This window comes from Hyaena hyaena, unplaced genomic scaffold (assembly GCF_003009895.1).
Source record: "Hyaena hyaena isolate Hyena2069 unplaced genomic scaffold, ASM300989v1 scaffold_965, whole genome shotgun sequence".
Lineage (NCBI taxonomy): Eukaryota > Metazoa > Chordata > Mammalia > Carnivora > Hyaenidae > Hyaena > Hyaena hyaena.
The window spans coordinates 559,668-578,600 of record NW_024081598.1 but is presented as its reverse complement, the minus strand read 5'-3'; positions in this window follow the sequence as shown (position 1 = coordinate 578,600).

Here is an 18,933-nt window from a genome sequence, read left to right as displayed (position 1 = left end):
TCTTAAACTAAAGAAACCTTTGGCATTACCTAATACATCAGCCTTTATTTATTTAAATCAGTATTTATGAAACCTATACTCTACATTTTTAGCAAGTCATACTTGTAAAACTACATAGGTTTTATTTTAGACACTTATCATATAAATATATATATGAAATATTCAGTTTAGAGGATACTCTTTGAAATAAATGACTATGTATCACAATCGCTGCTTTCAAAGAAGCCAGGATGTACTAAAATTTTTTATGCATTCAATAAGACTTGAAGCTTTTATATACACTATATGTTTTGTTTTTCATAACAACCCTCATAACAACCCATTGTAGTATTTTTTCTCCCAATTTTATTGGTGTAGAAACTAAGATTTGGAATGGTTAAATTATTCATTTAAAGTCACATAGATAGTACTTCGAGAACCAGGATGCTAGCTCCGGTCGGCCTTGTAAAACCCCACAATCTAAAACTGTATATGAATTACACACAGTTAGAGTGTGAAATGATATTGTGTTGGAAATAATGTCAGACAGCATCGAAGAAGATAGTGACTAGACTTTAAACTTCCTGAGGTTAAGTATTCTTTTCACTCAACTAGGTTTGTCCCTTCTATCAATAGCATATACTTCGTCACACAGCAGACATTTCGCCAATGGTGTATGTGGAATTAATGATTAGATGGGTGGATTAACTATAAAAAAAGTGATAATGTAGTTTGAATATCAAAAAAAGACTCCATCAAGCAGAAAGCAGAAAGCATTTGATGTGGGTTTGAGCCACATTTTTGATACTTTACTGTTGCTGGGGAAGAATCTCTTATAGCAGATAGAAAAGAATGTGTAAATGAATGGCAGCTGTTTAGTCTAAGGGCATCTGTGGAATAAGTAGTAATCTAGATTGTTTTGTGGTTAGAACACCAGTGCAGTAGAAGCATACTCCCAAAATGAAAATTACTTTTGAAATAACGGATATTTTAAAAAATAAAAATATTCTGGAAAATGGGAATCTTTTGGGCACCCTCAATCCTTCTTATCCTGGTCTTTCTCCATAGATGTCTTTTCTTTTCCATTACATTCAAACACGTTGAATACACTATATTCTCTCTTATTTCATCCATATTTATTTTATTTCTGAGATTAGTGTGTAAGCTCCATGAGGGCTGTGTTAGTCACTTGTGCTTATAAGATATTTACTAAGTGACCAGAGCAGTACTTAACCCATGGTAGAGATATAGGAAATATTTTGGTGAATCCCCATTTAACAGATGAGGAAATTGAGACTCATAATAAATTATTTCCCTAAGTTCTCATACCTAATACTAGCTCAAACCCAACTTTTGTCTGAGTTCCTAAATGCTGTTTGGTACTGCTTCCTTTTAAGAAAAACTCTGAGCTGTCTTTATTCATAAGCCATAAATTGGAAACACTACCCTACTGTAGTTGTTTAGCTTAAAATCAATGGCCCCTCAAAAGGATGTCATCTGTGGCTTAACTGGTGGCCAATGGTATATATGGATTAAGAAATAGATCACTGTTTACAGGATATTGACTTATTAACCAATCAGATATATTCTCTAGTGAAATTTGCAGAAAAACCCAAGTTGTAGTTGTTTTAGTGATGCAATAGAAGAAATTGAGAAAGGAAAAGATATCTGAATTGTCATTATAATGGATAGTTTGAATAAAGAGCAAATTATGCTTGCGGCTACTCTTGTCAAGACTGGAAAAGATCATTGTTACGTGTGTTTCAAAAAACCATCTACTTCACTCAGAAGCCAGGCTGATCCTCTTCGGAATGCTTTTTATTCTTCTTTACATTAATATTTGTACTAACAATAACCCAGATTTGGCTTAGGAAAGTGTCACATATATTTGTTCTTCATAATTCAAATGAGCTAAACAATCCAAAATTCATCTCAGATGCTGGAGATTTAAGAATATGCAGAGTCATCTTTTCCTACTATGTCGTTCTTTTGTCTTGTTCAGCTATTTAGTGAAATTGCTCCTTTACAAAAGTCTTGTAGGAGATATAAAATGGATATGATATGTTCTCTTTATCTTGTAAAGAAATTTCACATTTCACATTCAAATAACAATACATTTTTGTTTTTACTTTCTGAAGTCATTTCTACCACACAAAACTTATCATTTTATGTCCATTATGCCACAGAATACAGCTACTTATTTCTCTGCCTTAAGCGGCTGAGAAAAACACGAATGGATAAACATGTAAAAAAAGATTGGTGTTGCCATTGGTTTTTATTTTTGTTGAAAAAAATCTATTCTGTAATTTTTCATCACTGAAGTTATTGTGCTTGCTTTCATTTATTATTTTTTAAATCTTTCAGGACTTGATTTTTATATCCCTTAATCTTCATTTGAAGAATTTATCTGTTTTCTGCATTGATTTAAGGACATTCACATTTGAGATCTTTATACATCATTAAATTGCTTACTAGTCTTCATTATGGACCCCAACACAATGATACACCAATATATTTCTTCATTTGCATATCATTTTACCAGCTCCAAATAGATTCTTAACATCTTCTTCTCAAACGATCATGTAAATTTTATCAGTTAAATGTATAAATTAGGATAATTTTTATGCTAAAAGATAATTTTCAAAAGCCATTAGGTTACTTTGCTTTCTTTAAGATTACAAATTATTCCAGTCTATTTTATTAAGGAAGAACTACTAAATGCATGATGAGTTGGAAAAGGAAAAAATAATTGCAGTTTGTGACTTAGCTAGTATTAATATGACATCCATGCATATACACCATACAAAATTATTTTATTGATTGCCTTCTCTTTAGGACACAATGCAGGAAACCTTTTAATCATGTTAAAATCTAGACCAGATACTAGAGATGTGATTGCAATTGCTCTTTTTTTTCCCCACCCATACTATTAAGAGTAAACAGTTGGAAGAACTTCCACTTGCAAGCCTGTCTCATGCATGATGATTTGCATTTACGTTAATCCATTGTTGATGTTCCTATGGTACCTTTCCTTTATTTCTATGAGGACATTACTAGGAATAATATACATGTACTATTGTCATTCTTTCTAAAAATAGTTCTTCACTTAGGAAGGCCTTGAAAGCCAAGGAAGATAATAAGGACAACAAAACACATCTTTTGTTTTTCCTTGTGGAAGAATATTTACTGAGATATTTATTTGCACTTGTTCATGTATTTTTCCCTGTGTCTATTTCAGCAGGTAATTAATGTGAGTGCTGTGTTATCTTGTGGAAGGTCTGTAGAGGCAAGCATGGAAGCTGTATTTGCATGAAGTTCTTTCTCAGCCCTCCTTCCTTCTCCCTGTCTTTCTTGTTTGGTTTTTTTTTTCCTCTTTCTTCTCTTTCTTCTTTCTTTCAATCCTAAAGTAACTGAAGAGATAACATTAAGTGTCCTGAGGGGCAAAAGTAGAAGAGGAGTGACTGAGGGTCAAAAAAGAAGACATGCAGGAAAGGTTTTCTGCATGTCTGTATAAGGAAGATGAAATTTTGTCACTCTTTAATCCTCATATTTCTGATGCTTCTGTTACTCCCTAGAGCAGTATGGCTTTGGCCCTTATTCTTCTCATAAGAAAGAATTCAGGCAAGAGGTCAAAAAGCCAGGAGCAAGCAGAGTTTATAGAGTAGACTCACAAGAGGGGTGATTGGACAGCTTGAGAGGGGTCAAGTGCCTAGAACAAAATTGGCCCCAGGGTTTGTGTTAACCAGGGAGTGGCATATTCCTAACTTGCAGTGGGGATCAGACTCTTTTCTTCTACATTTGGCATCCATAAAAATGAATCCTTAAGACTTAAACTTGTAAGTGAACTGATTCCAATATATCTGGGTTCCTCTCACCTCTCCCATCACTATTAAAAGAATAAAACAAGAAACATGAATACTTTATTCTGAAAAATATGTATTATTTTTCTTAAAAAAGGCATACTTGGAACACATTGCTTAATTTTTAATTGTAGTATTTATCATGTGTATTTGAAAATAATGGTAAAATACTGGCCTCCATATTGCACATGAAATAGAACCCTGTGGAATAAGTATAAGTTATGAGTTGTAATATTATGTCAATACATTTCATTTGCATGTGCTAATTAATTACTATTTTATACCATCAACATTTGGGACTGAAGGCTTTATTAGCTAAAAGGAGTTCTTTTATAATCTGAAACTAAATAATGAACAAATTTAATGAAGGTCACATAGTTTTCTTCATGTTATTATAGGTTAATTGTAAAATTAATTAGATCCATTTGTAACTTTGATGTGAATAGTATACATTCATTTAGAGTTGACATAAAACTTTGAAATTTTGAATGGTAATATATAGTAAATATTTAATAAAACTGATTTCTATAATATTTCAATAAATATAAATATAAAGTTCTGAAAATTCAATCTGACAATTTCTGGAGAAAATAGTGTTTTCATTACGTGTGTAATGATATCATTTCTCTTAGCTTTAAAATTTTCTTGTCCTTTTTTTAATATTGTCTTTTTATAAAATATACAACATAAATGATTATATGAAATTCAAGCTTAAATACAAAATGATATATCCATTATAATCGATAATAAAGTACTTTTCAGAGAGAGAGATAATCCATATATATTAATAAAATTGAATAATTATTAGCATTTTTTAATCTCAAAATACATACGTAAATTGAAATTCAGTGAGGAAATCTTTTTCCCCACTCCTGATGTTTCCTTCTCAGGAAAGGATAGTAGCCAACATTATCCCAGGCCTCTGGGGTTTCTTCTCCTCTTGAAAGAATAATCACTTATTGAGAGGTAAATTTGCAGAGAAAAACAAGACTTCCTATGCTCTCTCTGCCTGTTTTCCTTTTTTCTTTGTAGCTGCCTGAATACAAAGTACTCCCTCTTCAATTGGCTTGTTTGCTCTAGCATCTTTCCCTTCTAGTATTTCTTGGCTGTGGGTGAACAAGTCTGCTTATTCGTGGCGTTCACTAATATATTAGTTTTCCCTTGCTGCTGTAACAAAGTATTACAAATTTAGTGGCTTAACCAACAAAATTTTCAGTTTCTTTAGGTTAGAAGTTTCTCTGGTTTGGCTTGGCTGGTTTTTCTACTCCTTATTTCCCAAGGCCAATATGAAAATACTGGGCCAGTGGGCTCTTATCTGGCAGCTGGGGGGAAAAAGCCTCTGGTAACCTCAGTGGCTTGTTTGCAGAATCTAGTTCCTGTAGGACTGAGATGCCTGTTTCCTTGCTATCAGTCAAGGACAGTCTTTGTTCAGAGAGGTTGCCCGTATTCCTTCTCATGAGTCCCTATGGGTCCCCATCAGTGGGTTGGATTCCTCTCGGGCTTCCAATCTTCCCAACTGTTTATTCTACCTCGTCTCCAATTCAAACTGGAAAACAGTTCTTTGCTTTTATGAACTCATGGGATTTAATTGAGGCCATATGGAAAATCCAGGATAATCTCTGTGTTCTAAGATATATACCCTTAACCATACCTGCAATATCCTTTTTGTCACATAGTGTAACTTATTCACAAGTTCTAGGAATGAGGTGTGGACATCACTGGGAGACCTTTTTCAACTGTTACAAGTATTATCAGGCCCACTCAGCCAAAACACATAAAGCTAATTTCCTTATCCTCTATAGCAATAAATGTAATGGACCGGCCTCTATATAGACTCTTTCTGTATCTCCTCAGTTGTTGAGAACTCAGGAAGGAAAGAAGTTTCATGTTTATTGGAGCTTCCTCGACGACTATAACATTTTCAGTGAAATTTTATTATAGAATTTCTTCAGGGGAAAACAAAGATCTTTTACTTTAGCCTTTAAAGCTGTCTCAATAAGAAATTTCTCTGTCACTCTGTTCCTTTGTGCTCTATTACAGTACTCTCAACATGGTGAACAGGCGATGCAACAGATCTCCATATCAACGTAAAGCACATTTGAGGTTTTTGACAATGTCAAAATTTTAAGGAAATTTGAATGTTTTATTGGAGATCCTTTGTCATTCCCATTTCCTAAGATATAAACAAGAGGAACGAGTATGAATGCTTACAGGTCCATTGATAGATGGAAATACTGAAAAGTTATGACATGATTTAGCAGGAAAAGTCTGAGGAATATATTAACATAAAGGAAATTTTCCTTTGTTGAGTAAGATTCTTCGTCCACATGTCAACTTCATGTGCATTTTATTGTGCTTATCCTTTTTCTTTGTTATCTTAGAAGGCTCCCACTTGGTTATTGAAAAGGAAAAGTCTCAGAGTTTTAAAAATTACTGAACATGTTATTGCATTAGGGCAGATAATCATAAAAACTGTTTGAGGCTAACAGACATTAGAAAATTATTGTAGTTATCATTCTCTGTCTTTCCCAATGGCATTTTCACTATTCTGATGATTTTATTAATTCCTTAAAATTTATGGCTAAATCAGGAGGTCCAGCTGAAGACAGGTCATATTTATAATCCTTGGGAATAAAGAAGGAGAGTCTGATTCTAAATATGGGAGCATGTGCATGCACATGTGTGTTACATACATATATAATATACCTGGCACCTGAATATGAGATGAGTTGATTGAATCCCTCCCATTGGAACAGAAGTCATTCTGAAATGAATCAGAAATCAATCATTTTCTAGAAAGAATTCAGATAGGTATATAAAAGTAGAAACATATTTTGAAAAAAGACATCAGAAAATGCACTTGTACTTTCGGAACTTAGGACAGTCATTGTAACAATTTTAGTATAGCAAACAGGTACAGAAATAATTAAAATAAGGGAGAGGTCATGAATTCTGTAAATAGAGCTAAAGTCAAATACACACTGTGCACAAATACATTCTACAGATCCTTTGTTGTTGATGAATGAGTAAACACTAGGGCAAATAGACCCTTCAAATAATATTGAAGAATAAGAGAAGGGATCAGTTAGAAAGGAAACATCATCTCAATTAATATTCAGAAAAATAGAAAACTCTTGATATTTAGTCAAAAGATAAAAAGAAAATTTTAGAAGATATGCTTGACATTCCTTGGACAAGCATATAATTTATCATATCAAGTGGGATAATTTTGAGGATGAAAAGAGGCACTATTGATGATTATAGCAGAAGAGCATCCAGAAACTAGGTCTGTACTGGGCAAACTGAAATATATGGTCATCCTACTCAATAGAATATCAGAAAATATGTACATATGTCACATGGGCAGCCAAGGTGACCGAATAAGACAAGGAGAATAAGTAGTAAAGACTAGAAGCTGAGATTTTTAAAAAGGATGGACTTAGATAAGAAAGAATTGCAAAGAATTTTTAGTGATAACTGAAGGGTAGGAGAAGAAGAAGCTTTTCTTGAGGGTTCCTGGCTCAAGCATTTTAGGGTTCCTGGCTGGCTCTGAAAATTAAACTGGCAAAGACGGATTAACAGCAGAGAAGCATACGCCTTTGTTTAAAATAGGATTTACATGGCATAGGAGCCGTTTAAGGAAATGACCCTAAGAAGTGGTTGTGTATTTTTATGTATTTTTTAAAAATATTTTATTTATTTTTGAGAGAGAGATAGAGACAGCGTGAGCAGGGGAGGGTCAGAGAGAGAGGAAGACACAGAATCTGAAGCAGGCTCCAGGCTCTGAGCTAGCTGTCAGTACAGAGCCCGATGCGGGGCTCGAACCCACGAACTGTGAGATCATGACCTGAGCTGAAGTCGGACGCTTAACCAACTGGGACACTCAGGCGCCCCTATTTTTATGTATTTTTGAGCAGTTGTGAATTTTATGTATTTTATGTATGTTTGATGAGGCGTGGATAGCTGTGAAGGACAATGATAGGTTGAGGAGTATGAAGTAATTTAATTTTAGTAAACTAGGGGGAATTTAGCAAGTCGTTTTTGTTAGGATTCTTCCTTGTGTCCCTTTGCTTTCAGAGGTAAAGATGCTTCTTTCCCATGGGTGTAGGGAGGGCACCTCTTACAAGAGGAATTTGTGGCCTGTTTTAGAGAAAAAGGCCAAGTAGGAAGGACGTCAGAGTGACCTTTCTGCATCTGTCATTTTCTCAAAGTCTTTAAGCTTAAAATATTCAATATACCAAAGCGCTGTATTTTGGGGTAGCATGTTCTGATCCCAATCAGTAGAATTGAAATCTCTGTAGGAGAGGTTAAAGCAAAAGTGACATAGACGAAAATTGAATCAGTGCTGTAGAGTAAAACTTGAATAACTTTCTCAGAATGCTGACCAAAGGGAGCAAGTAATGAGCATGATGTATGTTATCTGAGGAATGTGGAGATTAAACCTTAGAAGAAGATTAAACCTTAGAATTACAGGTATTCTTGAGAAAGAAACAGGAATGATTTGGACAAAAAGTTTAAAGTACTTGAAAACTTTCTGCAACAAAGAACAGACTTCAGTACAAAAGTGAAAGGGATTCTCTGGGTTACAAGGGAATCAAAGAAAAGTTTCATAGCTATTCAGATTTTGTCTTTATTTGATTAAAGTGTACGATTTTTTTGATGGAATTTCAAAACTAAAACACAAAACAACAAAAAAAAATTAAAGTCTTGCCCAAGAAGTAAAAATATTAAGCTGGACTTCAGCATCTCAGCAATGTTAATCTATAGGCAAGAATGAAAGGAATAAAGAATGAATTTGAAAATGGAAACTTGTATCCAGATATTAATAAAAAGATACTATATTATTCAAACACTCAAAAAATATACTTCTGTATGACTTGTAAAATGTCACTTTGATATATATCCTGGCCTCTTTAAAATGAGTCAAAAATCAGAGCTAGAGATAGGGCAAGTTACATATTCATCATGTACAAAACACTGTGGAAGAAGCAAAGAGGCAAAAGATGAAGTTATTGCTTTCAGGAATTCTATACTCTATTCAGACAAAGCTGTATGCAACCAATTCAAAACAAAAATAGCACTATAATAAGTAACATAATTGCGTGACTTAGAATGAGATGATGCTTAATGTGTCCTATGAGTGGTCAGAAAATCTACTGAGTTAGTGGCATTTATGCTGGACCTTAAAGGAAAATTGCAAGTTTAAAAATTTGCAAAGCTTATTCTGAGTAAAAGATATAAGAAAATGTGCAAAAAGTTTTGGGAGGCTGAAGAAAGGCCCTGAAATTTTATTATGTTTAGTTAGTTAGTTAGTTAGTTAGTTAGTTATTTTGAGAGAGAGAGAGAGAGAGAGAGAGCACACAAGGGATGGGCAGAGAGAGAGGGAGAGAGAGAAGCCCACACAGGTTCTGCACCATCGGCACAGAGGCCAATGCAGGGCTCCAGTGTGAGTGAGATCACATCCTGAACTTAAACCAAGAATTCTGATGCTTAACTGCTTAACTGAGCCACTCAGGCACCAAATTCTGAAATTTTAAATATCAAAGAACAAAGAGTCAGATTATGGAGGTATTGAGGGTCACAGTGGGGAGCCATTGAAAAACTACTGAGTAGGAACTACTGAACTCTAAATCTGTTGAAAGTGTTAACGATAAAGCTGTTAGAAAACTGGGCGATCTATTAACAAGTTACTGTAGAGTTCTACAGAAGAGATCATAAGAAACTGAACTCAGGCATTCCCAGTGAATTTTTTTTAAAGAATATATTGGAAAAAGATGATAGAGGCAGAATTGGCAGGACTTGGTGATTGGTTGTAAAGATTCAGGAGATAGATGACTGTGATATTTATATTGGGAACATGCTATCAATAAATAAGATAAATAGCTAACACTTAAGCAGTCGCAATACTAAGAACTTTTTGAGTATCTCAATCAATCATAGAGGAATTAATGATAAAGGTATTATTATTATTAGAACTATTTCATAGATGAGGAAATTGAGTCAGAGAGGTTAAGAAGTTTGGCCAAGGACACATGGAGGTGATCGACCCAGTCTTTTAACCTAAGCGGTCTAATTCCAGAACCTGTATTTGTCACTACTTTCAATCAACAAACTATAATTTGAAGGAATTTTGAATGGCCAAGCTAATTTCGAATAAAGGTAATATCCAAAGGGATATGGGAATTGGGAATACATCAGGATTCATTAATGACTCAGAACTCATGATGTAATATGGATGAAATTAGTATATATATGGTATTTGGAATTATGTAAATAGATAATGCTATCTAGCAGACATTTATGAGACAGAGAGTGGATATAGCATAGAAATTATGAAAATCTCTTCAGTTAATTTCCAGAGTACCTTAAGATAAGAATGGTATTTTTAGATTGCTGCTTGAATTTTCCAATTTTGTAAAATTTTTATTTTTTTTTAATTTTTAAAATAGTTTTATTTATTTCTAGGAGAGAGAGAGAGACAGCGTGAGCAGGGGAGGGTCAGAGAGAGAGGGAGACACAGACTCTGAAATAGGCTCCAGGCTCTGAGCTGGCAGTCAGCACAGAGCCCGACACAGGGCTCGAACCCACGAACCGCGAGATCATGACCTAAGCGAAAGTCGGATGCTTAACCGGCTAAGCCACCCAGGAGCCCCGAAAAATTTTTATTTTTAGAAAGGAGTATGTAATAAATAGTTGTTTACAAGAGGTTTTTCCTGTAATATTAATTATTTAGCATCTTATACTGAGAATTTCTTCAAAGAGATGTAAAGAAAGAATTTATACATTGTAAGCAATATCCTATTGGTATTTCTGTTTATTACAACTAGGAGTTATAGGACGTAATAGTTTATAATGTATAACCTATTTGCTACATAAGCTTGCCAAATTGACTACATAATCAATCTATCAACTGAAGGATCAAATTTTCGCCTCCAAGGCTGTGGTGGTGAAGAGCCTGAAATTAAGTCCTCCATTAAGAGCAACCTCGGGCTGCACGTAGCCCTGCTTCCAGGAAAAGCTGAAGCTGAAGCCACCCTTAGGACCAGCCTTGGATCAGCCAATCAAAAGAAACGTGTAACATTCCTGTGGTCTGAGTCAGGGCTGGGAACTGCAGGTAGTTACTCTGTACAAACTAGCCAATCACTCACCGCTTGCCTAAACCCCAGGTAGGCCCTTTGAGCTCACCTTATAATTGGTCATTTTCAAAGGATTCTCAAAGGTCGTGATTGGATCCCGCCAAAAGTAATGGACACCTCTCGGATACTGAATGATCAAAACTATAACCATGGGTGTTGTACAATTATGATTGGTGCTTATGTGATGATGCAAAACGTACAACGTGTGCACTGTAACACCCCTGTCCCTTACCCCATAAAACCCTGCTCGCCATTGTTCCAGGCTTCTCCTTGCTGCCGCTGTGCCGGTAGATGGGTGAGCCCCTGCTCGAGCTTGTAATAAAGACCCTTATGTACTTGCATCGGTGACGGCTCCTTGGAGGTCTCAGGGGACTCACAATTTGGGCACAACAGTGGAAAGTCATAATATTCATATGGATGTGTAGCAAATACTTGCTGGTAATTTTCAGTGGTTGAATCCCTCCACTTGGTCCTGCACTACTAACTGAGGTTTCTTGGGTGTTGCGATTGTTGCTATAATTATTCTTTTTGTTATAGTCTGCAAAATTGAAATGAAAATGCTATCTATGGCTTAGGACAATAAGCATGCCTATACTGCTCAATTATCTCAAAGCCTGATAGCTGTTCCCCTACAGAAACAAAAAGGGGGAAATGTTGGGGTTCTTACTGAGGATGATGCGATTATACACAATGCTTGACTATCTAAAATGTAACATGGAGATTTCTGGTGGGCTGCAGTTAAGCTGGAGGGGGTGGGTCTCTTGGAATGCCAGGGTCTACATAACCACCTTGACTTGAAGTGCCAGGGGAAGGGGTTGGCCTTCCCAGCTGTGGGGAACTCTGTTATCTGTACATTTATAAATTGTGTACAAAGTTTAGGAAAACGTAGGACACATAGACCTTTGTGATATAACTCTGATTTGATTAGTCTCTTGTGATTGTTCACCTTTAAGTCATGCACGCTTTGGTTTTTTTTAACGTTTTATTCATTCATTCATTCATTCATTCATTTTGAGAGAGAGAGAGAAGCAGCGTGAGCAGGGGAGGGTCAGAGAGAGAGGGAGACACAGAATCCACAGGTTCCAGGCTCTGAGCTGGCAGTCAGCACAGAGCCGGATGCGGGGCTCCAACCCACGAACCGTGAGATCATGCCCTGAGCCGAAGTTGGATGCCTAACCGACTGAGCCACCCAGGTGCCCCTTCTTTTGCATGCTTGAAATGTTATACACCCCCTGTACACAACAAGCCAGCTGAGATTTGTGACTGGCCTGATACTGCAATACATGAGAATATGAATGAGGCAAACTGGGGTCTTCATCTGCAAACATTGACCCTCATGCCTTCTCCTCTCTTTCTTAGCCAAGTGTAATCTTCCATCCTTCAGCCCGTGGTTTGCTGGCCATTCCAGGCATCTGTCTACCAATCTCACATGCTTTCATTATTGCTTATAATTGATAATTTAGAAAGTCCCACTCATTAAATCCATTTTTATATTGATGTTCATGAAAAGACACTCGCACTCTTAATGAACATGGAGGAAACTGAGGATGTCTGATAAAGGAGGAGAAGCATAGCACTAGATTGTTGGTTACTGGATGCACTTTGAGATCCATGTCTGGGAAGGTTTGACTATAGTGGTGAGCTGCCTAGGGGGCAGGAAAGAGGAGAAAGGAAGCAAGTTATCACAGCTTTTCTTTTTCTTCCTTTACAACACACTCTACTTTTTAATCCACTCTCCACTACTCTTTTAGTTCAATTAATATTAATTAAAGTTCAGCTTTAAAGTGTTAAGATATCAATTCACTTGCTCCTTGCATTAAAAAAAAAAGAAAAAAAATGAAGTCCTTTTGAATTTTTAAATGATAACTATAATATTTTGTATGCATTGATGATTTCTCCATTTCACCTATCATATTAAGGTAATTTTTCAGAGATTCTGAGTAGGGAGAATATGTCAGGCATAAGATAAAAAGGGAACATGTTAACAAAAAAAAAGAAAAAGAAAAAAAGCACATTTTAAGGCATTTCACAATATTTCTACATTGGTAAAATGTATAATATTTTAGCAGTACGAAACATCAACACAATATTAAAGCAGAGGAAATAAATGATACCTGAATCCAAAATAAAGGAAATTTTGTTCTGATTTAATGTTACTGAAATATGAGTTTAATGGGGATCTTACTTGATCATATGTTACAAGAAAGAATAGAATTCACATTTTTATCATCTGATAAAACGTGTCCAGAAATTGTATGTTCTACTGAAGAATTGTAAAGCTAACTAAGCAGTACTTTCTGCTCTAAATTTATGCTTTGAATTATATTATATTTATAATTATAAATATTTTTTTCTCATTTAATTTAGGTTGACTTTAATTTGTGGCTATGTTGAATTAGACAAGGACTTTCAGTGTTATTGTCCACAGAAGAGGTATTTGGATGGGAATACCAATTGCATCACAGTTCGTGAGATGCTACCTGTTAAACAAAACCTCTCTAAAGCAAATGATCTCTCTGATAGCTGAGGCCTCTTAAAGGCAAGTAGCAGAAGATTAGCAGATCATTTTCGTCTTCTTGTAAAATCTGATGATAAATGTCCTCTGTACAGAAGTATGTAGTCTAAAATAGCCTTGAGCCTTAAAGCATAAAGGTGAATAAATGCTTGTGTGACAAAAGTTAAAATAGCTCTATAGTGCAGCAGGTAATGTAGACAGCAATTAGGCTGATTTTCGAAGTTAGTATGAAAGGAATTCAGTTCACCGCTGTTGCACACTCTCTAGTAGTTTTTGTTTTCTTACAACTGACTCCTTGACCCTTTGGTAACTGGTGTCTCATTGCTGTAAGGCTTTATGTCACTGTTACAGGTTAACTGAGAAAGTCTTAAAATTTAATCTTTCCATTGGAGTTTTCATGCTTAACCGTTTTGTAAACCAAACTCATGGTCCAAAGAATTGCTCATGCTGGAATTTAAATTCTGTGAGAGTAGGAGGAAGTATGAAGTCCTGTAGGCCTCTGACCCTGCATTATGTTAAATTAAGTTAAAGATATACATATTTTTTTATTTATGGCAACAACTTTATTTAACCATCAGAGTACCAGCTCAATGTAATCTTGTGAACTAATGTCATTATAGAATAATTTTTTGTTGAAATTTTTTTTGCTGTTAACTCTGACCTTTTGTCAGTAACTTACGGTGGGTGACTATTTGTACAGACAAATTCACACATAAAGTATGATTGCAGTTATTAAATAATAGATTTCCCTTGTATACTTTTCTCAGTCATTTGGAATGGCAAAAGATTTGTTCAGAACTTTACAATACCAAGGTTGTATTTTAAATGCAAGAAAGAATAAAGTCATATATATATATATATATATATATATATATATGACTAGATTTATGCATTATAGATAAAAGGACAAAGATTATTTTACATTCGGACATAAAACTAGATAAAAGTTTAGATTCAAGTACAGCATTTTAAGATTTATTGAAAGTGAACCTTCTCCTTACACCCAAAATGAATATGGATTGAATTTAACCTCCCACCTAAAACAAATGAGCAGCAGCAACAAAAATAAGACTAATGACATGATTTTTATGATACTACAGCTTATGACCTTGAGAGAATTTTGAGTCAGTGATACAAGAAGGGAAAACCCAGATGGAAACTGATGAACTCCTTGAATTGAGGAGACAGAATTGGGAGTTCAGGGAAACCAAAACAACTATATAGTTCACAGGACAATACTGGAAAGGAGAGTGGTACACACAGCTGTAATTCTGGAGATGGGCAAAAGGTACCTCTGGACAACTCAGTTGAGTACTAATTAGCATATGCATGTGGGATGCTACTGGAGGATAGGGAAAGATGAACCCATCAAGTTTAGAGGTAACATGCCTAGTGCCAAAAAAGGGTGAATACAGTTGGTTTCCACAGCAAACTGGAAATGGCGCATTGTGTAGAGTACACAGAGGTATCTTATCTAAGTCTTTGAGAAAAATGAGCTTTATTTAAAAATTTTTAATGTTTTATTTACTTTTAAGAGAGAAATAGAGACAGCATGAACAGGGGAGGATCAGAGAGAGAGGGAGACAGAATCTGAAGCAGGCTCCAGGCTCTGGGCTAGCTGTCAGCACAGAGCCTGACACGAACCGTGAGATCATAACCTGAGCCCAAGTCAGATGCTTAACCGACTGAGCCATCCAGGCACCCTGAGAAAAATGAGCCTATTTTGACAAAATACAATAAGAAGGGATTTCTTAATAAAGACTCTAGAGAAAGTCGGGATAGAAGGAACCTACTTAAACATCATCAAAGCCATCTATGAGAAGCCTTCAGCTAACATCATCCTCAACGGGGAAAAACTGAGAGCTTTCCCCCTGAGATCAGGAACACGACAGGGATGTCCACTCTCACCACTGTTGTTTAACATAGTGCTGGAAGTCCTAGCATCAGCCATCAGACACCAAAAGGAAATCAAAGGCATCAGAATTGTCAAAGAGGAAGTCAAACTTTCACTCTTCGCAGATGACATGATACTCTACATAGAAAACCCGACAGACTCCACCAGAAGCCTACTAGAACTGATCCAAGAATTCAGCCAAGTTGCAGGGTACAATATCAACGTACAGAAATCGGTTGCATTTTTATACACCAACAATGAAGCAACAGAAAGAGAAATCAAGAAACTGATCCCATTCACAATTATACAAAAAACCATAAAATACCTCGGAATAAACCTAACCAAGGATACAAGAGATCTGTATGATGAAAACTATAGAAAACTTATGAAGGAAATGGAAGAAGACACAAAGAAATGGAAAAACATTCCATGCTCATGGATAGGAAGAATAAATATAGTTAAGATGTCATTACTACCCAAAGCACTCTACACATTCATTGCAATTCCAATCAAAATTGCACCAGCATACTTCTCAAGACTAGAAAAACTATCCTAAAATTTGTATGGAACCACAAAAGACCCTGAATAGCAAAAGTAATAGTGAAAAATAAAACCAAAACGGGAGGTATCACCATCCCAGACTTTAGCTTCTACTACAAAGCTGTCATCATCAAGACAGTATGGTATTGGCACAAAAACAGATACATAGACCAATGGAACAGAACTGAGAACTCAGAAGTGGACCCAAAAGTATACAGCCAACTGATCTTTGACAAAGCAGGAAAGAATTTCCAATGGAAAAAAGACAGCCTTTTTAACAGATGGTGTTGGGAGAACTGGACAGCAACATGCAGAAGAATGAAACTAGATCATTTTCTCACACCATGCACAAAAATTAACTCAAAATGGATAAAGGACCTGAACGTGAGACAGGAAACTATCAACACCCTAGAGGAGAAAGCAGGAAACAACCTCCTTGACCTCCACCGCAGCAACCTCTTGCTTGACACATCCCCAAAAGCAAGGGAATCAAGAGCAAAAATGAACTACTGGGACCTCATCAAGATTAAAAGCTTCTGCACAGCAAAGGAAACAACCCACAAAACTAATAGGCAACCAACGGAATGGGAAAAGATAGTTGCAAATGACATATCAGATAAAGGGCTAGTATCCAATATCTATAAGGAACTCACCAAACTACACACCCGAAAAACAAACAACCCAGTGAAGAAATGGGCAGAAGATAAGATATGAACAGACACTTCTCCAAAGAGGACATCCAGATGGCCAACAGACACAGGAAACGATGCTCAGCATCCCTCCTCATCAGGGAAATACAAATCAAAACCACACTGAGATACCACCTCACGCCAGTCAGAGTGGCTAAAATGAGCAAATCAGAGAACTCGAGATGCTGGCGAGGATGTGGAGAAACGGGCACCCTCCTACACTGTTGGTGGGAATGTCAACTGGTACAGCCCCTCTGGAAAACAGTGTGGAGGTTCCTCAGGAAACTAACAATAGAACTCCCCTATGACCCAGCATTAGCACTGCTAGGAATTTACCCAAGGGATACAGGAGTGCTGATGCATAGGAGCACATGTACCCCAATATTCATAGCAGCACTCTCAACAATAGCCAAAACATGGAAAGAGCCTAAGTGTCCATCAACGGATGAATGATTCAAGAAGATGTGGTTTATCTATACCATGGAATACTACATGGCAATGAGAAACAATGAAATCTGGCCATGTGTAGCAACATGGATGGACTTTGAGGGTGTTATGCTGAGTTAAATAAGTCAGGCAGAGAAGGACAAATATCATATGTTTGCACGTATAGGAGGATTAGGAGGAACTTAACTGAGGAACAAGGGGGAGAAGAAGGGGGAAAATGGTGCGGGAAAGGGAGAGAAGCAAACCATAAGAGACTCTTTAATGCTGACAAAAACTGAGGACTGATGGATGTGTGGGGGGGAGGGGGGATGGGCATGGAGGAGGACACTTGTGGGGATGAGCACTGGGTGTTATGCGGAAAGTAATTTGACAATAAACTATTTATAAAAAAAAATAAAGTAAATAAATTAGAAAAACTAAAAAAAATAGAAAAAGAAGAGCAAATTAAGCTGAGGGTAGATAGAAGAAAAAATAATAATGATCAGTGTGAAAATAAGTTAAATAGAATCTACAGAAAAACAATAGAGAAAATCAGTGAAAATGAAAGGTGATTTTTTGGAAAAGATTAAAGAATTTCTTAACCACAAGCCAGAATAATTGGGGGAAAACCCAAGAATATTCAAATTAATATTATAAATAAACACATTATGCACTTTAACTTTTAACTTTTATTTTTAGGAAAAGGTAGAAAATAAGTTTCACCACACTAGAGAAACTAAGTAAAGGAGGTTAGAAGGACACTGGAAATAAACAATAACAGAAATAAATATATGTTCTAGCTGATACTAAAGATTAGGGAAAGATGAAAAAAAAGAAAAAACAACAACCAACCAACCAAACAAAACACTTGGACCTGAGGAACTGGCTGTCAGTAGAATTTTAAAAATAAGTATAAAGGAGTCTACTCTGAGAGTATTAATATTACCATTATTATTATTATTATGTTCGAGAATATCTCATAGTTTCTTAGTAGCTAATTAATTATGAAAGGAAATAGTTGTATTAGTTAATTAAAACACATGGAAGCATTTTACAGAACAAAAGTAAAAGCTACACTATGACTAATTGTCTCCCCAAAACCACATTATAGGCAAGAAGGCAGTGGAATAATAGCTTGATAGTGTGCTGAGAAGATAGAATTGTTTATGCAGATAATCACTCTTTTGGGGATTAAGATATGATAAATACAATTTCACAAAATGATATATGGGTCGTATCACACAGAGACCTTCACCTAAAGAACTACATGAAGATATTCTTTATGAGAAATGAAATTGAACCATATAGGCTACAATGTGGTGCAAAAAGCAGTGGTAGAGAATCAGTCAGTAAGCATGGACACTACATGAAGATTGAGTGAGGGAACAGTAGTGACTGCCAGGAAGGGATGGGGATTGGTATAGAATAAATGTGGTTTATTAGTTTATCACTGCTGCTGTAACAAATTACTACACATTTAGGAGCTTGAAACAACACAAATTTATTATTGTAAAGTCCTGAAGTTCGGAAATCTTCAGTGGCCATCATTGGGCTAAAATCCAGGGGTCGGTAGAGCTGCATTCATTCTGGAGCTTCCAGATCAGCATCTGTTTCCTTCCCATTTCCTTCTTCAAGGGGCTACTGGCATCTTTTGATTCCTGCCTTCCTTCTAGCAATCATACATTTTGATCTATTCTTCAATCAACAATCTCCTTCTCTCACTCCTCTGCCTCCCTCTTTCACATATAAACACTCCTGTGCCACATTGAGCTAACCCAGATAATCCAGGATAATCTTTCCATTTCAAGATTTTTAATTACATATATAAAATCTGTCTTGTCAGGTGAGGTAACATATTCACAGGTTCTGGGAATTGAGATGTGACATCTTTGGA